The 23,893-nt window shown below is 42.8% G+C and overlaps 1 protein-coding gene across 3 annotated transcripts in view; it reads left to right on the top strand.

Moving 5' to 3' along the window:
- The first annotated feature begins 207 nt into the window (after positions 1–207).
- The window catches only part of DTNA (dystrobrevin alpha), a 234,484-nt gene continuing 210,798 nt past the window's right edge, over positions 208–23,893 (top strand). For 2 of the 3 annotated variants that reach the window (XM_030011176.1, XM_030011174.1), the window contains exon 1: positions 208–383. The gene's annotated coding sequence lies outside the window, so the exon portion shown is untranslated. Of the gene's footprint in view, positions 384–11,615; positions 11,673–23,893 lie in introns of all 3 variants that reach the window. The other variant, XM_030011177.1, reaches the window with a different exon arrangement.

The following is a 23,893-nucleotide window of genomic DNA, read 5'->3' as shown; positions in this document are numbered from 1 at the left end:
GCCGGAGCCGGGCAACGGCTTCGCGGCGGCTTCAGCCACGGCAGGGCGCCGGCGCAGAAGCTTCGCGCCGGCGCGGTGGGGCGGACGCGCATGCGCAGCGAGGGGGGGGGGGGCGGGCGCGGCGGGCGGGCGGCGGGGCAGCTCCTGCGCTGACACCTGCAGCATGTGCCAGGAGCTGCAGCGGCAGCGGCCGCCTCTGCCTCTGCGCGGCGCGGCCGCCCCGCTCCGGCGCCGTGCGCGGCGGCGGCGGCGGTGGTGGCGGCGCCGGCGGAGGAGGAGGAGGAGGAGGAGGAACAACGACTCCCGCTCCCGGCGTCCCTCCTGCCTGGCACCGTGTGCCGGCGGGTGCACGGTGACCTTACGGAGCGTGCATTACCTCACAGGTAAATATCAGCTGATCCGCCCCGGCGGCGGGAGCAGGCGGCGGCGGCGGCGGGAGCTCACAGAGCCTTCCTGAGGTAGCGATCCCGGCCGGGGCAGCGGGTGCGTGGTGCCGGGCGGGGGGCGCCGCCTGTTGCCCTTTACCTGTGTGGGGCAGCGGGCGGGGGGCACCCGGGGTTCCCCCCCCCTTCAGCGCCGCGGGGGGAGCCTGTGTCTGGGGGGGTGGGGGGTCGGGGGGAAGGCGGGGGGGGGGGGAGCCGGGCCGGCGGCCGCCGGCCCGGCTCCCCCCCCCCCCCGCCTTCCCCCCGACCCCCCACCCGCCGTGGCCGCCCCCAGTGGGGTCGTACCGCGCTGCCGCTTGTCCTCAGGGCGGGTTCGCGCCGCCTGCTGAGGCACTCCGTGTCCTGGCAGGTGTGGGTGAGCGTGCACAGGCGTGTGACAGGGGCGGGCTATCTCCCAGCGACCCACCCAGCCGCTCCGTGCAGCAGGTCCGTGGGTCCCTCGGCACAAAGAAGGGGACTCGGTGGGTTCCCGGCCGTCCCTGCTCGGCTGCTGTCACGTCTTACAGGCGGCTGAGGGAAAAGGGACGAAAGGACGGCGCCCCGTAACGCAGCAGCGCCGCCTTTACCTGTGCGTTCGCCGACTCGTTGGCAAAGTTTGGTAATTGGCGGTGAAAATCTTAGTCATCGCAGCCAAACTAGCTTGTACTACACTCCCATGCTGAAGAGTAGCTACCACCTAAAATTAAATATTGCTGGCGACTGCGGTGGTCAGCTGAATCTGGTACTGATTCACTGGATCCGCTTCTTCCCAGCATGGGCGATGTTTTAGGTAGTACTTTAAACGTTGGTGGAAATCAGTGTTGTCTGATAATCCTCGACAGTAACTGGTAACCCAGAAGATGTCAAAATGAGAGGTTCCCCAAGGAAGAAGCAGTATTGCAAACTTGGTGCTTGTAGACACTCAATATATTGTGTCATGTTCAAAGTTTTGTAACTTAGTGTTCACTTCTGAACATTGTACCGCTGCTCTTCCCCTTGTTGTTGGGCTATAGAAGTAGTTTAATAACAATGGGGGGTAAAGGCACAGATTCTGTGGTTTAACCCTATCACAGCTATGGAGCTGTTTCCGTAAATTTTACCTGAACGTCAGGTTGTCTCTCACACCTGTGAATGCGCACACGACCGGACATCTATTGGCTAATAAAATGATGGCAACTAGAGAGTAGCGAGTGCTAGATTTTTAAGTCGTGCTGGTTTCTGATTGTCAAAGGGTAAGTGAGCATGAGAGATAAAAGCCAATGCCATGTCTATTTTAAGTTCATGTCTTTATATTGCTCCTCAAAAGAGAACGATCCTACTGACACATTTTTGGGTTTCACTCTCCTGTTGCAGTCACCAGTCAAATTCCTGTATTTATTCAAAGTCGGTATGTAATGCACTAGATGTCTTTGTGGTTTTATGTGGATTTTTTTTTCTTTATCACAAGACAAAGTTAAAATTCAAAGAACTGCATGCCTAAAAATAAATCTTTCCTTCCTATAAAAAGTCACACATAAAATATCAGCTTCTGACTTGACCTCTCCATGAGATATAACTGTAATCAGAATGACGTGCTGTAGTCTTGCAGTGGTAGTACTAATACAAAATTATATATGTGTGCACACTGTGATCGCAGGCAGGTGGATAATTAATGCATGTAATACTCAGTATACGTGGCTCCTCAATGGTGTGTAATCATTTCCACAAGCAGTTTTCAGTGTGTTACTGGTTGTGTGCACTGATGCCCAGGATGGCTAAACTGTGCAGGCTCAACCATGGCAGATTCAGCTCTCTCTGGGAAGTACCTCAGGACCCAACCCTGAAAACAAATGTGTGGTTGTGATCTCTGCATGCTAGGGTAACCTACTGATCCAACAATGAAAAACCAGAAAAAAACCCTGCAAAGTACATTATGGTAAGCTGCTGGATGGCAATCTATTAAGGTTTAGAGGAAGGTGAAGGATGGATTTTTTTTTTTTGTTTGGCTTTTGAAGATTTAGTCCTTTATTAATGATTTCCTTGATTTCTACAGTTGTATGCTGTCAGAGACTGTAGAATAGATTATCTCCTCCTATCCATTTTGCCCAGCGTAAGTCTATTCAGAATTGCCTATAAGGGTCAGCACTGATCTGTCTAACTTCCATGCCAGGCAAATCAGATGTAATTGCACTGAAATCAATGAATATGTACTGACATGAAACTGTGAGAAGAAAATCGGCCTCATGGTGTTTTATATTTATATAGCTGAAAGCCAAAAATAGCTGTCATAAACACAGCGTGTCCTTTGAGAAGGAATAGTCAATGCCTATCTTACAGTTGTCCAAAAAGTTTCTTTCTTCTCTTTCGGCAGCTTTGGGTTAGGAAAGTGAAGGCAGCAATCCTGGAATGAGAACTATTCTGGAGAAACTTTTTGTTCCAGTGACTAATCTCCTTCTCCTTAATTCTGTGCTGTTGATCTTAGCTTGCACGTATTCACACTGTTAACATTTGTCAAGGACTGTTTTCTTAAACAGGGCTCCTTAAGTGTGTTGCCAGGTGTCACAGGGTTAATTCTAATGACTGTGTTTTAAACTGCTGCTCTTTACATTAATTATATATGTTCCTATCTCTAGGCATAACAGCAAAATCCAAGTGGTATGGAATGTTACATTCCAATTAGTTTTGCCCTGCAAATGGGGATTATAGTTGATGGGTAAGTCTGATATGTACTGCATGACTTGTCATGTTTTTCCTGGAGAGAGGGGAGTCTTGGGACTGAGTCACCATGGAAGAACATGGAGCCCCGTAGGCACAAAACTGGTGCAATGGAGTGATGAGTCAGACCTCTTATCTTTAAATTTTGTATTATGTGGTATTCACCCACGGGGTGCATTGCACTCATTGTGCACCTAGGCAAGTAACTAGCAGGCAGAAAACTCACGTAATCAGTCCTCTGACTCTGGGATGTCTTTTCTTTGCAGAGTTGGTCCTGCTTCTATTGAAATGAAAGGCTGGTGGTTAGGATCACATGGCAAATCACAGTGTATTAACTTGCCGAGCAAATTGGGTCTGCCTGGCCATGCACGTTCATTTCTTGCATTGTTTCAAATCCAGTAGTAATATGACCTAATACTTACATTTTCACTTTCTGCGTTGTAGATTTGTACCAGCTTTTTCAGACTTCTGAAACTGGATAATGAGTAGAGTTGTAAAAGCAGCTTTGCATCTTCACAGGCCCCAATATTTGTCTACGCCAAATGACTTTTATGAGAGTTGCTGTGGAATGACAGTGTTGTTTCTGATTCCAGAGGAAGCTGATGTTACTGCTAAGCTAAGGAAAATAATTGAAATTTCTCAGAGGTGGTAGCCTCAGAAATATGTTAAACAGTGAGAATGAAGATGGCTCACTCAGCTGTTTTCAGAAACAAAACAAAGCCTTACATCAGAGATGTCTTCACTTAGACACTTAGGCTGAACTTCCTTGAATAGTGATCATTAATAACACCATCTTCTCAAGCTAACAGAGCATGAAAGTTCCTTGATTTATAATAATTTGGGAGCAGATGCTCGCAATTCTGTCCACTTACACAAACAGCACAAGAATGACACTTTTGCTGAAAACAAGGAGGGGTGCTGGGGGGCCAAATGTGTAGGGGGGCAATCGGAATAGCCTGGAAGAGTGTAATGCAATGGCTGTCTCTCCTACTGTATTACAAAATCTACCAGAGAGACTGTGTTTGGAAAAAAATGCATGAGGTTTTTATTTGAAATTTGTAGCAGAACATTATTGATCTGTATATTTTTACATCTCATGAACATATCCAGTCACCATTTTGTGATCACCACAGATGTTAGCACTGGTTTTGGGGTGTGGTGTGTGTGTGTTAGTGGTCTTGCAAAAAAAGCTTCTGTCTTCTCACGTAGCCTTAAGTTGGGAAACTGTTGCAATAAAGACATATCGGAAAACATGCAGGAAAGATGTGCCAATTTAGATCTAAATCATACCAATTCCAATTAAAGTGTAAATGCTTTATTTGTCTTTAAGATATCAGATATACCTATTGTACTCTTTAGCTGTATAGATATCTAGAATGTCACGTGCAGAAATCAACGCAGGGAGCAGAGGGTTTGGTAGTCTCAGCAACTGAGATGAAATGCAAAGCCACTTGCACAAACTTGGAAACTTCTGTGGCCTTTGTGTCCTGATGTGGAGATCAAAAAACGTGAGACTAGTTGCGCTGATGAAGAAAGTGATACCAGAACTGGAAATCTCCAGAGAAACCCATCTCAACTCTAGAGAGATAGAGATCTAAGAAAAGCTTTCAAATACCTCTTGTTTGGGTTTAGTTAGTGTAGAATTGGAACATCATGAAGTCTCAAGGTGCTATCATGCCCCCTGGAAATCAATAGCATTTTGCTGTTGACTTCAGCAGAGCCAGGGTTTTGCCCCACTACTTAAGATAGCCAGGACTGAAATGTATGGGTTAAATCCTTCTCTCATTTATAATGACATAAATCCAGCCCTGGTGTATTTTCTTCCTCACAGTGAAGAGAAAAAGATATTGCAACAGTACTGCCTATCCACGGCATAGCTACAACTCCTGCTAGGGAATATAATTATTTTATGTTGTTCCTGCGTGCTATTCAAAACTTTACCATTAACTGTGTGATGTCATCGTCTCCTCCTGTATCCACTATATTTATACTGATTATATGAGAAGTACCACTGACAGTTCACATACCTGTGTGTATGCCACAAGGACCCAGAGGGAAATCCTGTATCTTTTATTGTGCAGAGGCTGCATTTGTATAAGGATGCTCTGTGTAGCCAGAATAGCCTGTAAAGGGAAATACAGAGATTTTTATAATTGTTCAAAAGAGATTACAACTTAACAGAATTCCATCCTATAATGTACAAAGTGCAAAAATAAAGGCTCTTTTCAGTTAAATCCTCTACCAGATTGATGCCAAGAACCAATGCAGTATCTCAAATGATTTGGACTTTTTTAATCTTCTTAGCTAGAAGAGATGTCAGAAGAGCCAGGGGTGGAGAGCTACAAAAATGAAGTAGAAGATTCATGTGGAATTTCCTCATGTAGTGGTCTGGATGCCTCTGCTTATTTTGCTTAAAATGAAATTCAGACTTCAGAAGCATACTTCATTTTCTTTTCTCTTGGTGCTGACAAGCTCTGCCTGGGCTTTGTTGTCTAAAGAGGTAACAGCAATTAAAATGTGATGTGACAGCGACTTCTATAAACTGTTTTGTGATGTAAGAATCATAACGTAAGATTTTTCTGACACGATGAAAATTAACAGGGAACGGAAATCTTTCAGTGCTGTCAACGGCTTTTCAAAAGTTCAGCCGGAACTTATTCCTGGTCGCAGACTCCTCACAGGGCGGGTGTGAGCTGAGGCCTGTTTAACTGGTAAAACTCCTCCACAATGAAGTTTGACCACGTTGGTTTAAATAAAAGCCTGATATATTTTTGCCCTTTGGCTTTCCTGGGGAAGAGAGGAGCTGCTGATTTAGTGCCAAAATTTGCTTGTCATTCTTATGGGTGAATGGATCCATTGAACAGTGAGACCACGTTGAACTGTTCATCTTGGTTTGTGCAGGAAGGTGGGACTATGTTTGCACCACACTTGACACCAGGCAGGATGGGTGAGCTGGCTCCATGCAGGAGGAAGAGCCACATGAGTGGTCCCAAAGCAGCCTCCTAGTGGCTGGGTCCACAGGGGACTGGAGAAAAAGAAAAGTAGAAGATGACACAATGTTTTCTGAAATGTGACTATTACCTTTAAAAGATTAAAACTCAAAAGTAAACCACAACCCACCTCTGTCTTCAAGTGATGAAGGTGAAAGAGTGCAAGGAGAAGAGGACAGATCAGCTTTAATCAGAAATGTAAGAGAGAACAGTGTGAGCAACATGGTAGGACAATCTTTCTGGAAGGATCTGAGCTGAATTGACGACCTGATGCATGTTGTTCTGATCTTCACCCTGGTTCGTGGGCAAATACAGTTCCTCACCAAGTCTGTACATGAGTGAAAGGAGCTGCCTTTTGCAGGCCATTTGTATATGCCCTTATGCCTTGCAGCGTTGCCCTGTGTAGTGGCTATTTACATCTATTGAGTTTTCGCACAATTGTGCTGTTGTACTTGGTTGGTGCCAGAGTTAAAGTTAAATGATGGTTTGGCCTGTGCTTAGCCACAGAAGCATTGTCCACGGTAATCACCGCCACAAAGTAGGTCTTGATCACAGGCTGAAGTACCAGTCAGCTTTCCTCTTTTCTTTCCTCTTTGAAATCTTCTTTGCTTTGGCATGCCTGTCAATGAGCGTGGTCATGTGGTGTGCAACACAAACTTGAGTTGTGCTGGGAGGCTTGCCTCCCTGGAGAAAGAAGGGCTCTTGGCTGCCCACCAAAGCCCATCACGGCTTGACAGTTATGCTTTAGTGAAATGGACCGACCAACTTCTTGGTGGGCAGAGTGCCAGCCTAACAGATGGCCCTGAATGTGGGCAGCCAGCAAAGCATATACATACGTGTAGATGTAGATAATTGTATGTATGGGCATAATAAATAGGGATCTTTGCAATTTGAAAAAAGTTGCCAAAGCAAAAGGCTGAGTACTAAAGTGATGAGCCTGAAGAGAGACTTCTTTTGGGGAGGGGGCACGTCAGAGTGCTCAGAGGAAGGATCTGTTCTTTCCTTGTTGCTCTCTGCTTGCATTTTTGCAGATTATATAATAAACAAAGGAGGCTATTTAGTCTTTTGAATCCAGGCACTCTTGTTACTACAACTGGGAATGTGGAAAATGACACTTTACTGCAGTGAATACCCTTACAAACCGCTTGAAGCTTGCTACCAGCTCATATTCTACCAACACATTTACTAGTACAGCTTGAGATCAGTGGAAATCTGTGCATGCCACGCTTTTTGTTTTGAATTATGTTTTGAAGTATGAAATACTTCACTGAGCAAGAGTTGCATGGAAATCAGTTACCAGTACAGAACATAACAAAACTTTCTCTACGGGTTGTAACTTCCAAAATCTTTGTGTGTAGTTAGCTAGTGAGTAAACGCTAAACCCCTTCCATGGATGGCAGTCAGGTAGCATGCATGCAGGCCATATGATAATTGATAATTAAACTCTCGTAAGTCTTTTGAAGACCCAACATTAGTTGCATCTCTACAGAAGGAACATAGAAAAGCTAGGTGACTTGAACTTGTCTACAGAGGGATTTGATTGCAGAAGCCTATTTCCTTTGAGCCCATTTCCCTAATTTTATCAATATGGTGCTGGAGAATTGCCTGGCCTTGCTGTCTCAGGGCACACAGCTATCTTCATTGAAGGTCCAGCTCTCCTTACTAGGACAGAGTACTAGTAGATTGCAGGATGAATAGCATCGCATACCCAGCTGGAAATTGCCTCAGGCTCTTCTTAAAATTCTGGAAGGTCTGTGGTCACAGTTTTCCTTTACCTGATAGGGCAAACCAGGGATCTATGATTTTTGGAAAAATCTGTAATGAGCTCTGGGTACCCTCAGTATAAAAGTAGAGATTCAGCTTTGTGTCTCTAGGATCCTTAAGTTAGATTAGCAGGAATTATTGGGATAAGAAAAATCTTTTCTCAAATCCTGGACATAAATTATATTTACCAGATCTAATGTAATCCCTTTACGCTTTACCTGAAGATATGGCAGCTGTCTGTGTGACTCCCAAATCAAGTACTGCGGTTGCTGGCTTCTAAGTGCACACAGTGCACAAAGAAATTTTGCAGGCCAGCATGTTAAATGTGCTAGAAGGCCTAGGGAGTGTGTTTTGACTTAAAGGATGGGACCAGGCTTTTGGTGGGGGCTGACCTACCTGGCTAGGCATTCAAAATGAGTACGATGAAAGGACTGTTTTGAAGAGGGGGAATAATGAGGTAATTTCTTAGGACCCAGATTTCAAAAGATGATTAAAAACTCCTGTAGGTTTCAGAAGCAAGTATTTGCTCTCGTTATGGAAATGATAACGGTATTTCTGGTGCATTCCGAATGTCAAATGGAAGGATGTGTTTTGGTCTGAGTATAATGTCTGACGTGCACACACTTTCATTAACTTTTTATTCTTCTTTTAGTCTTTCAGATGTGTTTACCATGTGACTCTGCTCATTTTTTCCCTTCTTAAATAATAACCAGAACAAGCAGTTTAATGGTTGTGTGCACTAGTTAATGGGAACTACAGAAATTCAAATCCCCTGTGTGGGAATTGTGCAAGTTTTGACTCATTTAATCCCTGTTTCCTTAGCCCACATCTACCATTCCCCTTTGTGCAGGCTAGGGGGAACATAGCCCTTAAGTTTCAAGTGGTTTTTATCAGTTTTCTTATCATCTGCATTCAGCTGCTTCTGGCGGGACTATTAGAAAAACACAGGTGCAGTCCTCCAAAGGACTGGGAGAGGGCAAAGGGAAAGAAAACAGGATGGAGGAGGAGGGTTGTTAAAAGGGGAAAGTGGGATGGAGAAAAATGGTACGTGAAGGGAGAATGAAAACAATGCAAAAGGGAAGGGTAGAAAGAAAGAAGAAAGAAAAAAAGAACAGAAACCAGTAGAAAGGAAGGAGAGCAAGGAAAAGAGAAAAAACGATCCAGAGCATCAGGTGAAAAGGACTGTACTGTGTTAATGAAAATTAGTACATGCTCCAGCTAAGCTCCTTTTCTCTTAATATGACAGAGCAGGACTCCTCTTGCACTGGCTTCTTTGGGAAAAGGGTCTCATTTGACCTTATGGGACTACTTATGTGAGGAACTCACATGAGATGATCTTTACAGGGTGAAGACCAATGTTAGCAGTAGCAGGGTCAAGCTGTATCTGTTTATGCCAATGGACAGGACACTGATTTCCTTTTTATTACTGAGTCTGCTGAGGTTGGAATATGTTTGTCCTCAGTTAAGTCCTGGCACTGAAAAGAGGGAAGTAAGTCGCAGTATGTTTTAAGCCTGCAGACAGGCACATTGGAAGTTGAACTGCATCACGCCATGCTCTGTATAACCTTCTGCAGAGAAAGGTGATACATACTGTCAAATACTGTAATATTAGAGGTATTACTTTTGTAGTCCCTGTTCCTCTAGACAGACACAGAAGATTTAAAAGCAATCAGTGTTTGTGAACACTGTATCAGTCTACCCTAAGAGGCACTTAGCTAATTTTTCCTTCCTGACCCCTATTTAATCTAGTCATATTAAGACCGAAATTGTTATAGACAACTGCATGAAACTTTTTTGCACAGAAAAGATACACAATAACTGTTGTACAAGATTAGTAACTTAAAATGCACCTACTTAGTACATTTCTCTGCACCAAGGATTAGCCAGTCATCCTACTTAGGTAAAAGAATAGGTAGAATACCTTCATGTTTTGCTGAAGGGTATATTTCATTTGTCCCATTGCAATGCTCTTCTATATTTCCACAGGGAATGCTACATTTCTGATATGCTAGGAGCCTCATATTGTCATTACTATTTGCATTTACACTTAAATGTTACCTATCTTACTTTTAAAAACAAGCTAGCAGAAAGATAATTATTCCTGCACAATTTGTGGCTTTTATTTTTTTTTTCTTTCAACACATGAAAGTGTGTAGTAAGGCATTATAAAACTCTCTTGATTTGTTGTAGGCAGTCAGACTTTTGATGGTGTGCTTGACTATCAGAACAAACGACCACGACTTCTTTACCATAAGCTCTGTTCCAAATAATTAATGTAATGTTAGTGGGCTTAGTGAAGCAGCGGGCTATATTACAGTGACTGCAAAGCATGGAAACCTACTGTGTCTTTCTGTCATAAAAAGGCGCTGCCTATGCTGTAGATCCTATGAAGAATTTGTAGAGATACTTGAAAGGATAAAACACCGTATAAATTCCTAAAGTTCAAAGAGAAAATACCACTCAGGATAAAAAAGGGAGCTTAGCCCAGCAGCAGCTTAACCATATATGACAGATCTAGTGCTAAGTCCTGCACCATCAATGCAAATGCCTCTGGAGTTCACCAAGTAGCCAGATGGAAGGACTAGAAGAAAGGCTTTGAGGATACTGACCTTGGGGGGGCAGAGAGAAAAGGCACACAATTCCCTATAAATGACTCTGATTCTCTGGGCAGGATATGAACAGGGAAGGTTTAAGACGTGTACAGCTAGATCTGTCTTGCATTTCCTGTGAAAACTACTTTTAAAGGCATTAATATGTATTTGTCTGTATTTCTGTGCAAGTATTATGCCATAAATAAAATTGGGAACTATGCAAGTTGGCAACCGTGTTATTCTAACATAGGGATAGATTACACTAGGCCTGAACGATGCTTTTGAGAGCTGAGGCTTAGAAAAATCATTAGCTGTGTCCTCCTTCCTGTGCCGTATAATGGCATGAACATTGCATCAAAGTTGGTCACCTTCAGGCCATGAGGGTAATCAAAACTTCAGCAAAAAGGCTGGTTTAGAGGTGATACTTCCTTCTAGGTAGTTCTCTGTGACCTTCAGTCATGTCTATGTGTGTCCTGGACCCAACTGGTTTCTTGTCTTTTCAGCTTTTTATCCCATAGAATAGTCAGCCCAGCCCGTATGCTGGCCTCCCTCCCTCCCTCCCTCCCTCCCCAGCATGGGGCTGCTCTTGTGTGTGCTCTCCTCTACAAGCCCAAGCATCTCCTCTCCCCTTCTGCCAGTGGCACTTGGATTTAAGCAGCTCTGTCTTATCTCAGCCACTGCTGCACATTGACCATGGGTGGCATATGAGCATGCAAATTATCTCAGTAAATAATTTGCACTAGTTGTCACACAGAACAACACAAACCTTGGTGGCTGTGGCAGGCTGCTGTTGCCCTAGGAGATGTGCAGGGACAGCTTGTATGAGCGCCTGAGGAAAGGAATGACACAACAGCACTTTAGCAGCTGTATTGATACCGGATGCTGTTTCAGGCTTCTTACCCAGTGCTCACAGTCTTCATTTCAAGTACTGCGAATGTTTGGAAGGTAGGAAGTTATGCTGTATCTGGAAGACCTTAATGTTAAATAAAATTAATATGGACACATAGCAGTAAGTGCAGTCCAAGGAAAGTATGTCTGAGATTGCGGTCACTGCTAAGAGAGGTATACTTGCGGGAGGCCATATTGTGGCTTTTTGGCCCTTGCTGATCACCACAGGCATAGAAATGGTTCATATTGCTTTTGTTTATTTGTAGGAAAAGGAAGAAACATGGAGCTGCATCTCTGTTCTGAAGCTAAAGTATAGATTAAAGGTACTCTTTTCTTCCCCATGGTTTTGTTTTTTAGGAGACTGTAGCAATGTATTCTAAGCAGTCACAGGAGCTTTAACAACAGCTGTTTTGCTTGAAAGCCTGTATCTGTCAGTGTCTGTAACATGATTTGATGTAATCCTTTGGATTTCCTTGTGTTTAAAAAAGCTGCAGAGTCTTCTTTGCCTACCAAAACACATTTAACAGTTGAAATTTTAGCAGGGAATATTTCTAAAATCTGCCATTTTGCATATACTGTGTTTGATGATCCTACTGTTTATATATTTTTAATACATCTCTCACATTAGTCTGAACATCCAATTAAAGACATGGCTTAGGAAAATATGGGAGTTTGGGAAGAAAAAAAGAAACAGAAATAATATAACACTAGCTGAAACTTTAGTAGTCCCATATCCCTATGCCATTTGCTGCTCAAAACCGAGGAAAAATGTTTAAAAATTAAGTTGTCTTTCATGGCAGACTTTATGCCTATGAGTCAATCTCATCTTACTACTCAGCTGTTGAGAAGATTTGACCTTGAAACCCAAATTTCCCTTACATACACTGACATGTGTTTTGCAAGACCTTGAAATTACACAATGGAAGGAGAGCTGAAAACTGCTGCCAAATCTACTAGATGGTCACAGTTATCCGGAGCTGACCAGAAGCTTTAATTTCATGCACTATGGTACTGCAGATTGAAACCGCGGAGCCGTGGTGTGCAGGCAGGTAGTCAGCACCGCGCAGGTGGCTGCCCCTTTGGCCAGGTGGGGCAATGCATATTTACCACAGAGGGCAGGATGTGGGTGTATTGTTCCTTTGACATAAGCAGGTGGGCTGTTGGTTTCCTCCTGTTTTATTTGCCCCAAACACTTCACTTTTTCTCAAGCAATGATACTTGAGAGGTGTAAGTGTTGACTGGCGCAGTGGGTCCTGTGGCACACTGCCTCGTTCAGAATGCAAAGGAGGAGAGTGGGGATATAGGACCTGATTTTAGCACTCCTGAGTTAGCTATTCTGAAACCAACCAAGTCCAGGGCACTTGTATTTGATGCTGGTTTTTTCAGAGGACTCTATGGCCCTGCCTAACAGAGAGAAAAAAGTGACAGTCATTCCATTGGTATTACTATTTACATCCCAGTTTGTTGATACCAACACGCTTGTCTTTGCTAAGCTACAGACAGACAAACTTGTTTCATCAGATCCGGTTATCCAAAATTACTGGCATCCAGTTGGATGGCTCTCACAGGGCTTTGGGAGGTGGGGGAAAGGGTGTTTGGTTTTTCTTGGTGGTATTTTTCCTTCCCTTGCTTTTCTTTTTATCAACTTCTTTCCACTGAAATGACAGCAAAGCTTGCATGTTGTAGTTAGCTCTTCATGCATCTATTTTCACTTGAGGACTAGAAGATACTGGGCCAATCTACATTTTTCTGGTAGTCTTGAAATGCAGTAATTAAGAACAATTTATTGCTTTGTTCACAAAGCCCCAAACCAAAAGGAGAGGCGTTTCTTTTATTACTTCCTTCCTTGTCTTTGGCAGCCTCACAGCAGTGAAACTTCCTGGGCCTCTTGCTGTCTGCTTGGCCAAGTCTAATGAATCTTTTGTTAACAAGGGGTTAAAAATTCATTAAGAATATTTTTACTCTTTATGCTTTACCTTGTACTTCTGCTTGTGTTTTGGTAGAACATACCAGCGATTGGAACATAATTTATGAAATGTTATTAAATGTTGTTAACGCGTTTAAATTGAAGCTCCAGCATGCACTCATACACAGTCCTTGAGTATCAAAACATTTGTTAGCATATGTTTCGTGAGCAGTGAGGCTGGAAGCTCAGACTTTGAGAGGGCTTTTACTATTTTTTTCACAGCTTATTTTTCACAGTTTATTCCTTTTTTCCTTTTTTTTCGTTTTTAAATAAGCCAATCCTCACCTACCTTGCAGTAAGTGAGTGTTTAATGTGACTTTGTTTTGGAAAGTGGTAGCACCCACTTTCATACTATTTGAGAATCATCAATGTCATTATATATTAAGGTGTTTAGCTGGATTTTGGTATATAAGGCTCTGCTCCATGCTGTCTGTGCATCTGTATTAACTAGCTTCTTAACTGTTGTGTTTTTCTATTTGGCATATATTCTCAGCAGAAGCACATACAACAGTTGCTTCTAAAACTGCAGCATTTGTAACTTGTAACTGTACTGTTACCATTATTTTTTTTAAAATTCTATTTTTAAATCTCCCTTTTAAAAAGAAAATACATGGAACGGTTATCAAAAAATGCAACAAAAAACTACCCCAGTCCAGAAGGCTTTACAGCAAAATGGAAGGCAGTACAGCTAGCCTGTGCCTTCTCATACGAAAGGAATATGTAACACACAATTTAGGCAGTAGATTTTCAGCTCCACAAATTCACATAGCTCCACTGAACTCTCTTCTGAGAGGATCTGCTCTGACTCTGAGTGTGTTCCCTAAGAAGCTATTAAAGGTGAAGCACCCAGGACATGCACTGGGGCAGGATCAAACTGCACATACATCAGAGAAGGGAAATAAATGCCTGAATATATACATACATGCATGTCTGCAAAGGTGGGGTGACTGGATTTCTTAGCATATTGGGGTAGTGGAGACAATGATAACACAGAAAAAAAAAAAAGATACGGAATCAGCATCCTGGAGCCTTTTTTGAATTATTTATACAGTGTATCACAAAAACACAACAAAGAGAAGGTCAAAGTCCTAAGAACATGGATTGCAATGGTCAGAGGCCCTTTCAAATGGCATGGAGTCCATGTCTGCACTAATCCCAAAGTGACTTGTTTCGGTAAGAGGGAATATTTTGAACATCAAGAATTGTTCTTTTCTTCTCAGCGAGCTGACTGAGGATAAACGCGTTTCCCACTTGTAATTGGAGTAATAATAAGTCAGCCCATTTCTCACTGCAGGGCTTCAAATCCCAAACAGGTGGGAGTCTATCCATTATTTTATTTACCAGCGAAATGGATTTGTCTCCTTTGGTATTTAACTACTGCATCCCTGATTAACACTGGCCACTGCTAAAAGTAATGATTTGGTTTTGTCAGATTTAGATCTATGCTTCTTTTTTTGTCAATACACCTCCTTTGTAACTTCTTCAACATAAGTAGGAAAAAATGACATCATGAAAACTTTCAGAGCTGATACTAGAGCTGACTTGCCATGGCAATCTCTTGTGGGCAATTACAGGTGGTTTAGCATGATCCAAGTGCCAAGTTAGCCCCTCGTTGCAGAGGGAAGGCTTCTCAAGGCTGAATAAGAAGTTATGACCTTCCATGTTTTGTACACTTATTTCCTAGTTTATTTTCCTATCTGAGCATTTCAGATTATGAAAAATAACTGGCAAACATTTTTACTTGTTTGTTTTTAAGTAGTCTTTTGGACTGACAAGACGTGAAATCCTTAGACCAAAGGACAGTATTTTTCAGAAGGTTACAAATGTCTGAAAGTGGAGACGCTGAATATATTTACCTCAGCCATGATTTTACTGCCATAATAAGATTTTTTTGCTTTGCTGCATACACCAGGACTTTAAGATTATGTTAGCTTATGCTGAGCTAAATCCAGATACGGGATTTGGTTGTAAAATATACAAGGAGAGGTTTGTGGCTGCAGAAAGCCTCTACAATCCCCTTTCCATGAGAAGATATAGCAGGGTTGAAAGGAATCCGTTACTTTCATGCAATCCTAGCTAAAGTAATGGTGACCTTGCTGTTCACACCCCTGCAAGGCTCCTGAGGAGCCAGGGTGTAACTTCACCGGGCCTTTTCCAGATGGCAGTATCCTTCCCCTCTGGTTATTTTGGTTTTGATTGCTCTGCAGAAGCTTGTGTTGACCAAAAGTATATGAACTCCATGAGGGATGCTCACCTGTGCTTTGCACTCGTCCGCACAACGCTCTTAATGTGCAGTAACTGTAGAAGAGGCACCTCCTGAGTATGTAAAGCCCGTTCCAAATGTCACTCACCCATACAGTATGAGTGCCTAAGTAAACCCTTGTGCTCCCCCTTAGTAGGAGCATCCACAATGGCTGGAGCTTAACTACTATCATTTGATGATTCATTTGCAGTGCTTATTTTCTAAAAATTGCATAGCCTGTTCTCAAAAGCAAGGCAAAGAAAAAAGCAGCTGTTATGAAAAGAGAGGAAGAAAAACTCAAACATACAAAACACAGAGCTTTAAAGAACCAAACCCACATTGTCAGGGTAGGAAAAAAACAACAATTTGCCGTGTCTTATCTTTGAAAAAGATCAGAAATAGAGTTATATTTTTGAGGTACTATTCATATTTTAGACAATTAACAGTGACACTTGTGAGTCTAAGAACATACGGATTTGAATTCAGTCCTGACTTGCATTTCTTACTTTTGTGGGGTTTCACAGAGAATAAACCAGGGAATTTTTCCCTGTTTTAAAAAGACATGCTTTTATATTCAGTACTAGTGAATTTTAGGCATGTAATATTGATAGTGAAATAAACACATTGCTTTTTAAGTGTAAGAAGCATCAGAACTGACCAGTCCAATTTTTATTTACTCTGTCATATCATTGAACTTGAACATGGACTTCATTGTGCTTCTCTATTCTAGCATAGCTTATATAGAATTTGATTCAAAAAGCAGAAAATTGGCATGACTGAAAAAATGAAAAAATTAATTTTCAGTGCTGTGTAATGTTTTGCAAAAAGTATTTGTTTTCTGTGGAAACAACTGATCAACAAAAAACTGTAGCTGAAACTGAAAATTCCCATTCAGAAACTTCATAACATTTCATTGAAAAATTGATGATTGAAATGAAACATTTTGACATTTCCAAATTCATTGTTTTTCTTTCACCTCAGTCTGAATTCTAATTTTTTCTTCTTGAGCTACTGCAGCACTTCATCCCTTCCCTCATGTCTCCCAGTAAGTCAGGCTGTCCAGCCCAGAGATACATCTTTCATGGTCTGTCACCACTATGCAGCTTCTGTGCCCAGTGGGGAGGTTGTATTTACTGCTGAGATGATACTTTGTCCAAAAGCAGCCCCATAGTCCAGTCTACAAGGCACCCAATGTAGAAGTCCAGTGAGGTACTCCAGCAGCCCAGAGGCATGTAGCTTATCCCCAAACAAAAACACTCAGTCTGCTTTGAAAGTGATACTTTTTTTCTGTGTGAATTCAACTTGGCTTTTGATGAAGTACTTCATTTGGATTTTGCTGATGGAAGATTTCTGTTTTCAGCTCAAGTTAAAGCACTTCCCTGCTAAAACTCCCGCTGTTCGGTTTTGTTCTGCTGACCAGCTCTCTTCTGAGCTTCTCTTCTTTGTTTGCATGGGTTGTAACTGGGAAATATCCTTCTTGTGAAGGCTTTTCTTCTTCTGAGATGCATTCCCTGTTCCCACAAGTAGGTAACTATGGAACCAGTACTTTTTCTCGATGTGGAAGAAACATGTTAAGGTCAGATGATAAATCTTCTTGCAGACTGATACACACATTTATGTTGAAGGTCCTGACCAACTTGGAGCCCAGAGAAACAAAAATTCCTGTTTCTGTGTGTGTATTTAAGGGAATAACCCACAAATGAGTCACAAATGCAGCATTACTAATGACCCTACCCACACCACAGCTGCTGAACCTTTCTGCAAGGCAGAATGAGCTACAGACCTCCCCCAGATGCCAAGAACATCTCATTAGTACTCCCTGGAGCTGATGGTCTCTGACAGGCTTTCAAACCTGGCACCCACCTTCTAACTGAGGAGCCTATGCAGGCAGTCCCAGAAAAAATCTGTTCCCTGCCCCATGCGTGACGTGACCCACCCACATCCTTTCCATGGCGTCATGTCCTGTGTGATGAAATCTCCCAACCCCCAGTAATTGTTGTAGCACTGAATTTACCTTTAAGTCATGAAGCTGCAGCAAAGAATCATGCTGAATGAGTGAATGCATGCAAAGAAATGTAAACCATAGAGAACGTGGTAATTTCTGCAGTCTTAATATTCTGGCTATATGCCTATTAGCATTTTCTTTGATGGACTAGCTTTCCTTTGACGTAGGACATTGTATATATATTTTTAATGACCTTTGTAAAGGCAATTAATGAAAAAAAGGTAGAAATAGTGCAGTGTTGTTTTAGAATAGGCTAAAAATCCTTTTGTGGCTCTTCTTGTTAAGCAAGCACTGTTTCTTCCAGGGCAACACAAAATGTGAGTTGAAAGTGGGATGAGAGCAATTAAGATCCAAGAAAGGGCATGTAGAAAGCTAGGATTAAAGAAAGCTGAAAAGCAAAATTTCAGCTGAAGAAGAAAAGACTGATAAATATATTGAAAGCTTCTGATGGCTGCAAAATATATAGAAGGGCAGCTGATTTCATTTTGGCTTTTGCTTTTAACTGTCAGTTTACTACAACTGAGTTTTTGTTTTCATTCTAAAGAACATTTTGGGGAATGGCATTTCTTCTGCTCCTGACTGATCTGCAAAATAAATTTGAAAGATTTGTCACATGAATGTGAGTTGTCAGTGTTTTCATTAAATCTAGATTTAATGGATTTTTCTTTTTGAATTGAGATCTGTCATTCTTTTTTCTCCTTTGTATTTTGCTTTTCTGGTTTGCTACTGTTCTGTCTTCTGGGCCAGTGCAAGCCCATGTATTAAAAATAAGTGTTTTCATAAGAATACTTGCACTTCTCATTTGGAAACCTATTCATGAGTGCTGCTGTCTTTTTAAGCCCTGTGCTGTCTTGCAGTAGAGCCAGGGTAAGAGCTTGCCGTTTGATTGCTCCTACTCTCCCACTGCTACAAGCTACTCATCTTTCTGAATGGGAGGTATGTGAACCTTTCTGACAGTTGCCTTTCCACGGTTCTTCTTGTGGATTCTTGACCTGACAGATGCTTCTCAGAGTTGCTCATTCTGCTACTGCACATTCAGAAACGTGTTTGTTTTTTGACAAAACTCATTTGTTGTGTTTGCAGGCTTTAGCAAGCCTTTGTTACTTACAGTCATTCCTACCATCTTATGGTTTCTGTGAACCCAGGTGCTGTTGCTGGTCTTAAGCTGTAAGAAGAACGGTGATCCTGATTCCAACACAAGCGTTGCCAAGCAGTTGGGCTGCTTCTGTGCATGGCTGTGTTCCCCTTTTCATTCTCAGTGTCAACTGTAAGAAAACATACTGTTTTGTGTGCTTTGAAGAAGGACATTCAGTGGCTCTTGCTCCTAGAGTATCACCTCAGAGGAATGTTCAGAATGAGAGAGCAACCACACACCTCACTTGGTGTTCCTGGTGCCGGAGGCATATGAGTTGATGGTGAAGACTCTGTTCTCTTGAGTGGCCAGATCCAAAAGCCTTTGACCTTAAAATCAAGTAAAGAAAAAAGTGCTGGTATCAGTTCCCAGCCTGCTGAGATGTGGTTTGGGAGTGATTCTGGGGCTTTTCAGGGTCTAGGAAGACCAGCTGGGGTAAAATGGTCCTTCATTGTATTGCTGCCATGTAAATAAACAGTTTCTGTGAAAGTTTTAGTGGTGAATTGGGGGTATGAATTCAGAAACTTCAGGCTTTAGTCTCTTGCTGGCTTCTCCACAAGGGAGATGGAGTTCTCAGGCCCCATTGCAACACTACCAACCCTCAGAATACTGGACTTTTTTTTAACATACAGCTTCTAGATGGTACAAGATTTTCAACTAAAACAATGTTATCTTTTATAGTATTACAGAAAACCTTGGAAATAAAATGTATTTTAAAAAACATAAAAATTGAAAAACATAATTTTTGAGTCAGTACTATGATTTCAGGGTGATTTGTGTTGATATTCTCCATTTTGGTTTGAAAATAAAGTTCATATCGAACACATTTTTTATCTGGAATTAGATCAGGTGCCAAACAAGTATCTCATCTGGAGCATTTCAGTATTGCTATACCACAGACCTATTTGAAGTCTAGGGCTTAATAAAGTAACTTTTACCAGTTAGGAATAGCAGTTTGGATTAGAGTTGCATATGTAGCAGTATCCCTTAATCTGAATTAATGGATTCTAAGAAGTGAAAGTCAAGTGCACGCATCTACTTTATGAGTAAAGATAACGGATTTTCAGTTGGGGTGTAGGAGATATGAGCCAATTTACATCAGCATATGTGTATTGGTATTTTTCATACTTTTGAGGAAATTATTGCATGATTTTATTCCTTCCTCTTCTTCTAGTTTGTGTATCTGAAAATGGGAATCACATTGGTTTTCAAGGATCATTGGATGCTTACAAGCATCTAAACCCAAAAAGTAGTAATTATATTTTAGAAGGCAAGTGAAAATCACTGCTAAATCTTCCTTGTCAGTTGTGTTGTGAATAGGATGGTTTGCATTGCAGCGAATTATGATATAAGTAGCCTGTATGTTAGGGAGTGTTTTGATTGTCTAGAGCTTAATGATAGTGACGATAGGGTTGAGTGTTTATGGGTAGGAATCAGGGGGAAGGCCAACAAGGCAGATATCATGGTGGGAGTCTGGTACAGACCACCCAACCAGGATGAAGAGGCAGACAAAATATTCTATAAGCAGCTGGGAGAAGTCTCACAATCGCTAGCCCTTTTTCTCATGGGGGACTTACCAGATGTCTGCTGGAAATACAACACAGAGAAGAAGAAGCAGTGTAGGAGGTTCCTGGAGCGTGTGGAAGATAACTTCCTGACACAGTTGGTGAGTGAGCCAACTAGGGAAGGCACCCTGCTGGACATGTTTGCAAACACAGAAGGACTTGTGGGTGTTGTGATGGTTGGAGGATGTCTTGGGCATAGTGATCATGAAATGATAGAGTTTTTGATTCTTCAAGAAGTAAGGTCAGCAGAACCTTGGACTTCTGCAGGGCAGACTTTGGCCTGTTTAGGGGCCTGGTTGACAGAGTCCCTTGGGAGGCAGTCCTGAAGGTCAAAGGAGTCCAGGAAGGCTGGACATTCTTCAAGAAGGAAAGCTGAAAGGTGCAGGAGCAGGCTGTCCTCATGTGCCAAAAGACGAGCCAGCGGGGAAGAAGACCGGCCTGTCTGAACAGAGAGCTTTGTCTGGAACTCAGGGAAAAAAAGGAGAGTTTATGACCTTTGGAGAAAGGGCAGGCAACTCAGGACTACAAGGATGTCATGAGGTTACACAGGGAGAAAATTAGAAGGGCCAAAGCCTAGCTAGAACTTAATCTGGCTACTGCCGTAAAAGACAATAAAAAATGTTTCTATAAAAACATTAGCAACAAAAGGAGGGCTAAGGAGAATCACCATTCTTTATTGGATGTGGAGGGAAAAACAGTGGCAAAGGATGAGGAAAAGGCTGAGGTACTTAATGCCTTCTTTGCCTCAGTCTTTAATAGTAAGACCAGCTGTTCTCTGGGTACCCAGCCCCCTGAGCTGGAAGGCAGGGAAGGGGAGCAGAATGAAGTCCCTATAATCCAACGGGAAATGGTTAGCGACCTGCTACACCACGTAGTCACACGCAAGTCTATGGGGCTGGACGGGGTGCACCCAAGGGTACTGAAGGAGCTGGAGAAGTGCTCACCAAGCCACTTTCAATCATTTATCAGCAGTCCTGGCTAACCGGAGAGGTCCCAGTCAACTGCAAGTTAGCAAATGGATGCCCATCTACAAGAAGGGCTGGAACGAGGATCCAGGGAACTACAGGCCTGTCAGTCTGACCTCGGTGACGGGGAAGGTTATGGAGCAGAGCATCTTGAGTGCCATGACATAGCACGTACAGGACAACCAGGTGATCGGGCCTAGTCAGCATGGGTTTATGACAGGCAGGTCCTGCTTGACTAACCTGATCTCCTTCTAGGACAAGGTGACCTGCTTAGTGGATGAGGGAAAGGCTGTGGATGTTGCCTACCTAGACTTTAGTAAAGCCTTTGACACCGTTTCCCACAGCATTCTCCTGGAGAAAGTGGCTGCTCATGGCTTGGATGGGTGTACTCTTCAGTGGGTAAAAAACTGGCTGGATGGCCAGGCCGAAAGAGTTGTGGTGAATGGAGTTAAATCCAGTTGGCAGCCGGTCACAAGTGGTGTTCCCCAGGGCTCAGTACTGGGGCCAGTTCTGCTTAATATCTTTATCAATGATCTGGACAAGAGGATCAAGTGCACCCTCAGTAAGTCTGCAGATGACACCAAGATGGGTGGGAGTGTTGACCTGCTTGAGGGTAGGGAGGCTCTACAGAGGGATCTGGACAGGCTGGATCGATGGGCTGAGCCCAATTGTATGAGGTTCAACAAGGCCAAGTGCCGGGTCCTGCACTTGGGTCACAACAACCCCATGCAGCGCTACAGGCTTGGGGAAGAGTGGCTGGAAAGCTGCTGCCCGGTGGAAAAGGACCTTGGGGTGCTGGTCGACAGCCGGCTGAGTAGGAGCCAGCCGTGTGCCCAGGTGGCCAAGAAGGCCAACGGCATCCTGGCCTGTATCAGAAATAGTGTGGCCAGCAGGAGCAGGGGAGTGATCGTCCCCCTGTACTGGGCACTGGTGAGGCTGCACCTCGAGTACTGTGTTCAGTTTTGGGCCCCTCACTGCAGGAAAGACATTGAGGTGCTGGAGCGTGTCCAACGAATAGCAATGAAGCTGGTGAAGGGTCTAGAGAGCAAGTCTCGTGAGGAGTGGCTGAGGCAACTGGTGTTGTTTAGTCTGGAGAAAAGGAGGCTGAAGGGAGACCTTATCGCTCTCTACAGCTACCTGAAAGGAGGTTGGAGTGAGGTGGGTGCTGGTCTCTGTTCCCAGGTAACAAGAGATAGGACAAGAGGAAATGGCCTCAAGCTGTGCCGGGGGAGGTTTAGATTGGATACTAGGAAAAACTTCTTCACTGAAAGAGTTATCAAGCATTAGAGCAGGCTGCCCTTGGAAGTGGTTGAGTCCCCATCCCTGGAGGTATTTAAAAGCCGTGTGGATGTGGTACTTGGGGACATGGTTTAGTGGTGGACTTGGCAGTGCTAGGTTTATGGTTGGACTTGATGATCTTAAGGGTCATTTCCAACCTAAACAATTCTATGATTCTAAGTGTGTTTGGCAAATTTATTCAAGAAAGAAAAGCTGAAAACAGGCTCAGTCAACTGATGTCTGGGTTTCATTCTGCCTTTATCTTTAGCTCCCACAGCAGGAGGAAGAATATTTCTAATTAATTACATTCTTTCATATTTGAGAAAATATGAAACTACTATGGCTTCCAGACTTTGCTGAGGATTGATTAGGAGTCAGGGAACAGGGAGAGCTGCTGTGCATGGTCAGAGCGGTGTGGAAAAGTTTGCACTAAACTCGACCCATATCACTGCTACCAATCTGTCATTATTCACAAATGTGAGTTAAAAATATAACAGATAGATTGACAGGTATCCTAGCAGAGGCTTTCAATTTTTAAGAAAGTGTTTTTTAATTCCTTTTGGGAATACTTTTAAGAATTGGTAGTTATCATTGTCCTTTCAACTACAATTAATTATAAGAATTAGAATAGTAGAAATATATACTTGAAGAATAGATGCGAGTAGGACAAACAATCTATGGCAGCAATAACTTTATGCAAAGAGCCGTGCTATGCAAGCCAGTGGAGTTTCTTGCTGTGGGGAGGAGTTCAGTGCATGTGTGTATCCTCCCTGGCTCAGAGCCTGGGATAAACACCTTGATCTTCTTTTGGGGCAGATAAAGTGGAGCTGAGAAATTGTTTTTCTGAGACCTTTTAGGTGAACATCTAATACCAAATTGTTTCTGCTGTGCTTCATTAGAGGTGCTTGCAACTGGATTGCTATTGATTGCCTTTTAAATCTGATTCTGCATTTTAAAAAGTTGTAACAGAAAAATGACAGTGATATATGTGTACCTTAGTAGCCCTCTGTCAGACGTGAAGGAAACTGCAGTTTATCAATGACCTGTTAATGGCAGAGAAGCCATTGACTATTCACAACCCGAAGGCCCTTATCCTACAATCATTTAAGAGTTGTGTGTCCTTATTAATGTAAGTAACTGCACTGAACATCATGGGATTACTCATGTCAATAAAACGAAGTGAGTTTGAGTGATCCTGGAATCAGTACTTTGAAAGCTGTTCATGTAGGAAAAAGCTATGATCAGATAAAATCAGAAATGCAAGTATGAGAAAGGTACCAGTGCTCCTGACACTAGAAGTTTTCCTGTGCTTTCCAGCTCACAATAGCAAGATATGCAAGGTTAATAATGTAGAAGTAATACAATTTCTGGTGTTAATGATGAAAAATTGT

Source organism: Aquila chrysaetos, chromosome 4, assembly GCF_900496995.4.
Source record: "Aquila chrysaetos chrysaetos chromosome 4, bAquChr1.4, whole genome shotgun sequence".
Classification (NCBI taxonomy): domain Eukaryota; kingdom Metazoa; phylum Chordata; class Aves; order Accipitriformes; family Accipitridae; genus Aquila; species Aquila chrysaetos.
Note: the sequence above shows the minus strand (reverse complement) of the source record. Positions and strands in the feature narration are given on the sequence as shown.